General features: G+C 40.7%; 1 protein-coding gene across 2 annotated transcripts in view; it reads right to left on the reverse strand.

The window, feature by feature from the left end:
* Nucleotides 1-2343, reverse strand: part of ezh2 (enhancer of zeste 2 polycomb repressive complex 2 subunit) — a 67778-nt gene extending 65435 nt beyond the window's left edge. For both annotated transcript variants that reach the window (XM_052015535.1, XM_052015534.1), the window contains exon 1: nt 2206-2343. The gene's annotated coding sequence lies outside the window, so the exon portion shown is untranslated. The remainder of the gene's footprint in view (nt 1-2205) is intronic.
* Nucleotides 2344-11079: the final 8736 nt, after the last annotated feature.

Raw genomic sequence — 11079 nt, forward strand, 5'->3', positions numbered from 1 at the left:
TCACGTTTTCAGGGAAAGCAAAGGAAAACGACCGCGTTAGAGCTCCACGAGACTAGGTGAGATGAGCTTAATATTGTCATTTGTGTTGTCTTTAAATAATGGTCATCTTATAGCTTAATAAGAAAACAGTCAACAATATCAACAAGTTCAGAACAAAGAGGCCACTTCACTATTGTAACGCATCCTTCCCAGCGTTCCCATCTCAAGGGTATGATTTTCTGATACAAGCTCACCAGTAAGACATTCTCCTGAGCCAGGCCTTCATTTGACTAATTGCATTTAAAATTCCCCTTACAATAGTCTTCCTCTGAAAAAGTTACCTTCCATACTGCTTTGCAACTTGAATAATATCAGTAATCAACTATTCTACATACTTTTTTTGTTATGATGAAAGTTCAAAATCAGTTTAAATCTCATCTCTAACCACAGAACAAATTGAATTTTATTGAAACATGCATGCCTTTTGGGTCTATATTGAGTTTTCAAATCCTGCTGGGCAATTAGTGGGAACTACATGAATTCTCAAACATATGAAACTGAAGCCATTTTAACCTTGGGCCTTTTCCTCTATTCAAATCACAGTTAAACTGAACTGCAGTGCCATCAACTAATTTGAAGATTTACAACAGATCATTCCCAAATTTTATCTTTTCCAAAAGGGGAAAAAAAAGCAACATATACCACTTTTCCCCCCTCCAATAGTTGTAATCTCTTAGTTCTGGTACCATCAACTCACATTTATGTTAAAGTTCATTTGTCACGCAAAAATCTAGTCTTTTTTTTCCTGATATCTCCTCGTAACATTGCAGTCTTACTCAGTCTTAGCCATATTCCCAGTTTGGTGCCATCCACAATGGTGATTCAGACTTACTTACTCTTAATTATTGCAGTAAATTATGAATAACAGTGGCATCACAAGTGATATTTCTATTTTCCAAACAATTAAAAAAAAACCATCCCAACTCTTCCCTTCATTTATTTCTACTATTTCCCTATCCATTTTTTTTAACCATGCTCACTCACTCCACATCCTCTAATCTTCACCACAAACCTACACTATGGTATCTTCGCAAAGCTCTATGAAACTGTCAGTATACAGTTGTCATTACCATGATCCATTTGCTGGAATTCTTTGAAGAGCTACGAGGTTATGTTAACCATGACTTAGCCCTTTAGAATTTTTAAACTGTATTTTCTGAATTAAGTTATCACTGCTAGATTCCATTCAAGCTTTCCAGGAGAATCATAGAAGCACAGGAGGGCACCAACCCTATAACAGCTCTCTAAAACAACTAAGTAGTCCTGCAACTCTTTCCCCACAACCATGTATTTTCCCCTGCCCTACTATATCGATTTTGATAACTCTGGAGCCACAAGAGACTGCAGATGCTGGAATCTGGAGCAACAAACTGCTGGAGGAACTCAGCAGTTCAAGCAGCACTTGTGGGAAGGGAAAGGAAATATTTATGTTTGAAGTCCAAACCCTGCATCAGGGTTTTGACCTGAAACGTTGACAATTCCTCCTCCCCCCCCCCTCCCTCCCTCCCTCCCTCCTCCCCCGATGCTGCTCAACCCGCTGAGTTCACCCAGTAGGTCGATAATTCTGGAGGTGGCTCATTACATCCCTTGTTCGTCACTCTGCCCTATTTTAATTACTACAGGAGCAAAAGTACCTTATGGATTATTAGTGAGGAACAGAAAGTGCAGGTCAACTCTCAATGCATCTAGTTTACCATTAGTACAGATGGCAAAACTCGGCTGTTAATTAAAGTGAGAGCTCACTGCAATCTCCCAAACGTACTCTGTGAGTGTCAGATTAAAGGCTGAGCCACTTGACCTGATCGGTCCTCAAATCCTTCCTATTGAACACTTGGGGGGGGGGGGGGGTTGGAGATGATCATCTGCTCGTTCTTGCCTGACCCTCGCCCCTCGGTCCTGGGCAGGAGGCTCCCACCGGGGGGGCGGAGGGGGGGAGGGGTCAGCGGGGGCTCGCGCCCAGCCTCTGGCTGGGATCTCGGCGCGCGCGCGCCCGCCCGCCCCGTCACTCAAACAGCCCGCGAGAGCCGGAGACGCCGGCCGTTGGATTTCAAACCCCACCGCGAGCGCCGGCGGCCCCAACTCGCGGCGGTTAGAGCGGCTCGATCGTCGGTAGCGATCGATCGGCCGGGGGGGGGGGGGGGAAGACTCTCGCCGCCTCCTTCTTACCGGGAGCGAGAAGCTGAGCCGTGTTCTTCTTCTCCTCCTCCTCCGCTGCCGACAAGCATCGACAGTGGGGCCAACTTGGAGCCGAAACTTTGCGAGAGTTTTATCGGGTGAGTTTGCTGCCCGGCTACGTTGCTGCCAGTGCCGCCTGGAGACCAGCACCCGTTACCCTCGCTTTCCGCCCGCCTCTATCCGGCTCCGGCTCAGTGCCGGGCTTTTACTCTTCTTTTCTTTCTCTCTCTTTTGTCTTCCTTCTCCGCCCGGCTACACAGATAGAGCGCGAAAATAGCCCGGCCAATCCAATCAAACCTCACTGAACCCCCCCAACAAGGCCTCTTTCCATTGGCCGAAAGGTGACGGCTCCCCTCCAACCAGCGGGCGCCTCGCACGGGAGTGTGGGATGTGACCATGTGGTGCTTCTTTGTGGGTTGTCGGGCGCTTTCCGTTTTCGCTTCGCTAAGCGTTGAGTAACTCGGTTTTGAGGAATGAGGGGTAGGGCAAGTTGGTAATATCAGTGTTAAACTGTTGTCAGATATGGCGTTGAAGCCTCAGAGCGTGTGTGTGCGCGCGCGCAGAGCTGGGACTACATGTAACGTGCAGTTTTCTATTTATAGTCGCTTTGCCTAAAATCGAGACACCGATGACCATTGGCTGCTGGGCACCGACTGTTGCCGTCGTTGTGTTTCCAGTTTTGATCGCATTTTCTGAAAGGTTGACCCGATTCATCTTCTGAAGTCACTCCATTTTGTACCGTAAACGCTCTTTACCCCATTTGGTGATTGGGTGGGAGGAAGTGACACTTGGTCTCGGCTCTGTCTGGATTCGGGAGTTCCCACTCTTTCTCGCTGTGCAGTGACCTTCTGCCACAAGGTCAGGTCGTGACAGCATTAGGCTTGGCCGTGATCGGTCAAGCGATTCCACCCTGGAATAGGTTGAAACTACTGCGGCCCATGAATGGCTGTTTGTACAAGATGACAGGGACGTCAGACGTGTTTAAACAGATTCCAGGATACCTCATCATTTTCAGGAGAGAATGAACTAAGAGTTTTCCTATATTAAAGATTTCTTTAAAATACATTGGGTTGCCTACCAGAAATGTTGCAGTATTATGCAATATTTCAACGGTTTTAATGTCATGTATTACTTGTAATTGCCTTTTCATACTATAAAGTTCCCCTTCATAATATGTTATTATGGAAGGCGTCTTGTGTAAAATGCAAATTTCCAACCAAATTGCAGATATGAAGGAGCCTCCATTTCAAGAGTCAATTTCTATGGACTTATGACCTCCAGACAAATAGACAACATAGGGACATAAATATCGGGAATATGCTATTTGGCTCTCAAACCTGTTTGGCTATTCAACAAAATCATGCTAATCTTCTACCTCAATGCCATTTTCCTGCTCTGTGTTCATATCTGTAATTCTTCTAATATTTGGAAATCTATCAAACTCAGTTTTAAAAAAACAATCAATGGCTGAGACTCCAAACACCTTCAGTGAATTGCAAAGATTCACCACACTTCGTAGAATTTTTTTCTTCATTTCAACCAAAATGGCCTTCCCCTTTTTGTGGGGCTGTGACCTCTTGGAGTACACTCCTCACCCAGGTAAGAATTTTGTATGTTTCAATGAGATCATCTCTCACGAGTTCTTTAACTATTCTCTGTTAGAAAATTTCCCTTCTCTACCTGAAAGGGACCAACATTTGCTCTTGCTAGTCATTTCCTTTTTACAAACTAAAATTGCAACCTGTTTTTGCATTTCTCACTGCTTTAATCATTCTCTATCTGCCTTTTATAAATTTTTGATGACTGAATTCGTAAACAATACCCAATCCTCAGGCTTACTGCTTTTTCTGGCAACTTTATGGGTTGTTTCCTTAAATTTAATACTATTTTTAATATCTTTCGTTTGGACCACTTTTCCTGCTATGTCTTTATGCCTTAAAGGAATGTATATTTGTTGGATGTCATAAATTATTTCCTTAAATGCCAGCTATGTCATAGCATGTCTCGTGTCATACCCTTTGATGTCATTTCCTAATCTATCACAGCCAATCTGCCCCTCATACCTTCATAGTCTCCTTTGTTTCCATTGAAAACCTGGTTTCAGATTGAATGGCATCACTTTTGAAATTAAAGTGAAGTCACTCTTTCCGAGGAGGCCCTTTGCAACAAAATTATTAATTAAGGTTTTATCACAGTACTAGACCTAAAATAACTTGTTCCCTGTTGGTTCATCAACTTATTGATCTAGAAATCTATCTTGTGTACATTTCAAGCATTCATCCTTGATGTTGTTAGTACTAATTGGATTTGTCCAATTTGTACGTAAAGTCCCCTGTTACATGCATCTCATCTCATTTATACTTTAGCCACATCATCACCAGCATTCGGAGGCTTAGAAATAATTAGCATCATTGCTTTCTAGTTCTTACTGCTTCATAGCTCAAGAAAAACTGTTTCTAATTCTATGCCATGATCTGCTGACCCAAGTTCCTTTCCAACTACTGTACTGATATCACCCCATATTGATAGCATTACTCTCTTCCATTTTGCCTGTCCTTTCTAGATGTTGAATACCCTGGAATATTTAGTTCCCAGCTTCCTTCACACTGTAGTCACATTTCTGCAATTAAAGTTAGGTTGTACCTATTAATGACAGTTAGTGTCATTGATTCATCCACTTTCTGCCGATGCAGCATGAATTTAGATATAGTGTCTTAAAATTTGGCCTTTTAACATTTTGGTATTGCGTTTATTATTGTCACTTGTACCGAAGTACAGTGGAAAAACTTGTCTTGCATACTGATCATACAAATTCATTACACAGTGCACATAGTACAGAGTGTCACAGCTACAGAGTAAGTGCAGTGCAATAAGGTGCAAGGTCACAACAAGGTAGATCGTGAGGTCATAGTCCATCTCTATAGTCCATCTCATTTTCCCATGTGTTTTCCTTTTTCTGCTTGCCTTTGTTTTTGTTACTTAAGTGTTTTGCTTACTACATTTCCAGCTTTCTGTCCCTTCTGGCTCTTCAGCTTCCCGTCCCCTATAAAGTTAGCTGGAACCCGCCACAAAAAGAGCACAAAAAGTTCCTGTTGAGGTTAACCTTTCTGATTAGTCCAGAAACAGTTCCAAAGTCCCAGAAAGTTAAAGCATGCTTCCTGCACTGCCCTCAGCTACATTTTTATTTGCTCTATTCAACTATTTGTTAGCATGTGACATTGGGAGTGACTGTGATGTTACTACCATTGAGGTTCTGCTTTTTAACCTCTTTCATGGCTTCCTAAAATCTGCGTGAAGATCTCATCCCTCCTTGCAATTCTCCACACATGTAAACATCAGATAAGGAAATTGTTAGACTTAGCTGTGATAGGCTCATGTTCAGCTAAATATTCAAAATAGTGAGTTTACACGAAAAATGTTTAGGAGGTACTAGAGGTTTCTGGTAGAATGTTCTATTGTAGTTAGTGAATTGCTATTTCAAATTTGAAACCAAAGAAAGAAAATTCAGACATCAAGTCATAACAGCTTAGAGTCTTCTAACAATAAGAATCAGTTAATCATTACACCAGAGCAGAAGTGGATAACAATTTGGTCATACTCTTCAGCTTTTTATTTCTGAAACACATCCACAGATTTTGCTTTCAGCAATTTAAATAGAAATCTGTCATAGTTCCGATTAATTTTTGTGTTTGGAATAGCTTCCTGTTTTCAGTCTTAACGATTTTTATTAATTTGAACCTGTTTCTTTGGTTTAAAATCTACCTGAAGTACTTGTTTGTATTTACTATTTCACTATAAGATCACCTTCGGCCCAATTCGTCCATGTAAACCAAGTTGTCTACTAGTTCCATTTCCCCGCATTTGACCAATATCCTTCTACGTCTTTCCTATCCATGTACTTGTTTAAATGTCTTTTAAACATTATAATTGTACCTGCCTCTACCACTTCATCTGACAGCTCATTCATATACCCACCACCCTCTGTGCCCCTCACAGCCTTTTTAAATCTTTCCTATCTCACTTTAAACAAGTTTTAGACTCCCCTACCCTAGGAAAAAAGACTGACATTTGTTTTATCTATGCCCCTCATGATTTTATAAATTTCTACAAGGTCATCCCCCCAGCCTCCTACATTTGAGGAAAGAAGTTCCAGCCTATCCTATCCATTTTCTCCTTGTAGCTCAAGCCCGCCAATCCTGGTAACATCCTTGAAAAGCTTTTCTGCACCCTTTCCAGCTTAATAACATCTTTCTTATATCCAGTCAACCAGAACTGCACATAGTAACCCAAGTGCTATCTCACCAACGTCTTGTACAGCTGTAACATGACATCCCAACTCTTGCACTCAATGCCCTGAACAATGAAGGCAAGCATGCCAAATGCCGCCTTCACCACCCAGTCCGACCTATATCTCCACTTTCAGGGAAGTATGTACTTGTAGCCCTAGGTCCCTCTGTTGTACTCTTCTGGGGCCCTACCATTTACTGTGCAAGTCCTGCCCTGGAGACAGTACCAAAGTGTAATCTGATTACTGCACTTTAATCTGATTACAATTTGGTACTGCCTCCAGTTTCAATGTGCAGTAGAACTGGAGGCAGTACAGATTAAAGTGCAATACATTTCTTTATGACTTCCTCTGGCGTACTTTCAACCATTTGGCTATCTATTTTAGTGTAGTATTGACTGCTCTTTTGTGCTGTTAGATACATTTAATCTAAAGTCTGTTAAGATTCTTGGAGCTCTATCCACCAAATCCTTAATTATTTCAACATCATTCATGGAGTACATGTGTTTCGAAGTATTGGCCAGCAATGTAATTGAGGAGCAATAGTAGTCTGAAACACAGGGTCACCAATTTCAATGTCTCCCAACACTGACCCAAATGTATTAAGTATTTATTGTCTTCTACCCTTTCGTATCATTTCCTTGCATTTGTAACATTGATGAGAAGGCCCAGTGTTGAAATAGATACAATTAGGCAGAAAACACAATCATCTTCAACACACCTTTTCTATAACTCTTGCAATTTGCACTACTTGCATGAAAGGTCAATTGAACACAAGTTGTTTTTTCTTTCTCTCCACAGTTGCTTGCTGACTTTATAAAACATAAGGCTTTATTTCAAATTCCCAGCATCTGCAATCATTTGATTTTGTCTACATCACAGATTTAGAGTTGATGAATAGGGAGTTCATGAGTGATTTTGTCAAATTGCCTTCGGAAGTCCTTGTATGCTATCGTGTAGAGGGTGCCATGGTTACATTTGGGATATAACTTTTTCAGAAATATGCACGTCGTGGTGTCAGATAGTCTTCAGAATCCAGTTATTACTATTAATTGCCCCAATGTCTAAGTGTCTTACTTGTAGTGGTTATGAACACATTGTATATCTTCATTTTTCAGCATTCTGAGATAAATACCTGGGAACCTTTTTTGTTTTGATTCTGTTAACCCCATTCAAGACTTCAAATTCATTTGTATCAAAATCATTAGTTTACTCTGTGGATGGGTGGGTTAGTAAGTTTGCAGATTGGTGGCATTGTGGATTGGTGTAGAAGATTGCCAAAAGATAGAGCAGGATATAGATCAGTGCAGATATGGGCGAAGAAATGACAGGTGGAATTTAATCCAGATAAATGTGAGGTGTTGCACTTTGGGAGATCAAATGTAAAGGGAAAGTACATAGTTAATGGCAGGACCCATAACAGCATTGATGTGCAGAGGGATCTTGAGGTCCAATTCCATAGTTGCCTGAAAGTGGGCACACAAGTTGACAGGGTGTTAAAGAAGGCATATGGCATGCTTGCCTTTATTAGTCAAGGCATTGAGTTCAAGAGTCAGGAAGTAACACTGCAGCTTTATAAAACTCTGGTTAGGCCGCATTCAGTTCTGGTTGCCCCATTATAGGAAGGATGTGGGAGCTTTGGAGAGGGTGCAGAAGAGGTTTACCAGGATGCTGCTTGGATTAGAGGGCATGTGTATAAGGAGTGGTTGCACAAACTGGGGTTGTTTTCTCTGGAGCAGCGGAGGCTGAGGGGAGACCTGATAGAAGTTTATAAAATTATGAGGGGCAAAAATAAAATAAACAGCCAGTATCTTTCTCACAGAGCATGCAGGGTGGAATTCAAAGGAGATATGCAGGGCAAGTTATTTTACACAGAGTGGTGGGTGCCTAGAATGCACTGCCAGGGGTGGTAGTGGAGGCAGATATGATAGAGGCATTTAAGAGGTGCTTAGATAGGTGCATGGATATGCAGAGAATAGAGGGATATGTGCAGACAGAAGGGATTAGTTTAATTAGCTTGATTAGTTTGGCACAACATCGTGGGCCAAAGGGCCTGTTCCTGTGCTGTACTGATTTATGTTCTGTGTTCTATGTACTTTGGTCAGGAGATACAAGTCTTGTTTTTTCTTGAAGAATTGATCATTTAAAATACTGAGTACCACTTTACAACAGGTGATGGTTGATGAATAGTTTTAAGTGATTGCTCTCCAGATCAGACACAGATGACGGTGTCTTCTCTTTCTGAATTCCCACATGGTTCTTATGCCTGTATGAATCTTCCTTACAAGTGCTTAGCTTTATCATTAATAGGTACCCCTGTATGGTCACGACTTTATTGGCTTGTGGTCAAAAATGTCAGTACCACTGAAAACTTCAAGTGACCTTTTACATCCAGCCAGATGAATGCCTTGTGGTAGTTCAACCACAAGGCATTCACTACTATCTCCCTTGCGTAGATCATTCACACCCATTTCTACCCCATTCTTCCTGCAGAACTTTGGTTGCTCATATCCCCTTGTCTCCACCAACTTAGTGACATACAGGTTTGGTCTGGTTTGTTTTGCATTCTTTCTAAGGAACAGACAGTTTAGAAAGACCAGCTCAATAAAGAGGTATTTACACTTTGTTTCAATTCTGTAATTACAAAGCCAAAGATCCTTATCACAGTTAATAGAAACACCAGCACATGAGTGATTTACATATTACCTGTACAATTCTTTAACCGTGAATAAAGAATTCTTTAACTAAGCTTTTCATCATGCCTTAGAATTACAGTGTTATAACTATTCACAAGTAAAGATCAAGGGTTTGTTTGGACCCTGAGATTCACTGTGGCTAACAAGTCTACACGTGGTACGTTATCGAATGCCCTTTGAAAGCCCATAGGAACAGCATTCCTCTCATCAGTCCTTTCCATTGCACCATTAGACTGCAAAACCAATCATGATTTGGAAAAAAAAAACAAGTTTCATCAGTATTGGATCTCAAACTTCAAAAAGCAAAATAATTATGCTCATTTAATTGGGGGCAGCATGGTCGCGTAGCAGTTAGCGCGACACTATTACAGCACCAGCGATCGGAGTTCGATTGCCGTCGCTGTCTGTAAGGAGTTTGTACATTCTCCCATGTCTGAGTGGGTTTCCTCCCAGTGCTTCGGTTTCCTCCCACCTTCCAAAAGACGTACGGGTAGGTTAATTTGGGTTTAAAATGGGCGGCATGGACTCGTTGGGCCGGAAGGGCCTGTTACCACGCTGTAAATTTAAAAAAATTTTTTTTAAATTTCATCCAATTTTACTTATGATTATTTTTGGTCAGCTCTGCTTTTACATATACATGCATTGTCGCAAGTAGATATAGCAAAATATGCAATGAGATTCAACAAAGTGAAAATGAAAATAATTCAATCAAAAATAAAATTCTAGTTTGTGGAATTTATAAAGCATACTCTAACTCAATAAATTATGATTATAACACATTGTGGTCATCTTGTTCTTCCTAAACCTCTTATGCAATATAAATTTTCTGCCTCATGGATTTCTCTTCAAATTACAGTGTTAACTACAGCTCATGTGGTGGCAACCTCATTTCTTAAGTCTGAAGCTTCCCAGTTTGGTTCTATTTCAGAGAATTTTACATAAAGATATAGGTTGAACCTGCAGTGGAGGGGGAGCTCCGTTGTTGGGGTTCTATCTTTTGGACAAAACAGTAAGCAGAGACCTTGGTAGGATTTCTAAGTTGTATTTCATGCTTCAGTGTATTGCCTCACTTGTTCCAAATTTATATTCAATTTAAATGCATGTAAATCAGGTAGCTGATATGGGATCAGGAGTTGTGCCCCAGGGCAGTGATAGGAAAGGTCTGGGGTTCTAAAATTTGATCAAATTATTTGTGTATTGGATTCTTTTAAAATAAATTTGTGGGTTTTTTTTTGGTACTTGGGAGGAAAGACGAAGGGAAAATGGTCAGAAGCCTGAGTTTGTCTCTGTATCTGTTGAGGGTACTGAGAAAGATGAGTCAGTAATGCATCAGAGAATGACACATACAGAGAGTGAGAGGGATGTAGGAGGGAAAAGAAATAAATGAATAAAGATTGGAAAAAAGACAGAAAGTGAAATGTATATAATTAGAACAGAAGACAAAAAGAAACACTGAGTAAGATAATGAATTAAAGTGGGAAATTTGCATAGAAGCTTAACAAAAAGTCACACATTTTCACCAAGTAGGGAAATGATAAGTCACCATGTGTAAGTGTCAAGTATCCCTGTCATAATTCATATGGAAATATACAGAAGCAAACTCCCACTGAAGCCTTGAAATTACCCATTATTCCACTGAATTGGTGAGGCAGCTTAGTAATCTTATGGCCTCTAATCTTTGAACTTTAGCTTCTTACTATTTTCTATGCATTTATTTTGTTCATTGTTAAAGCATTTTTGTTAAACTGTCCATCTATTCACCCGTTTTCATCTTTGAACAGTAACTTGGTTCTGCCCTTAGCTCATCTGATGCTGAAGCCCTCATTCATGATTTTGTTAACTTTCAAATCTTTTAATGTCTTGCACTGTACTGCTGCCACAAAA

Source organism: Pristis pectinata, chromosome 5 (assembly GCF_009764475.1).
Source record: "Pristis pectinata isolate sPriPec2 chromosome 5, sPriPec2.1.pri, whole genome shotgun sequence".
Lineage (NCBI taxonomy): Eukaryota > Metazoa > Chordata > Chondrichthyes > Rhinopristiformes > Pristidae > Pristis > Pristis pectinata.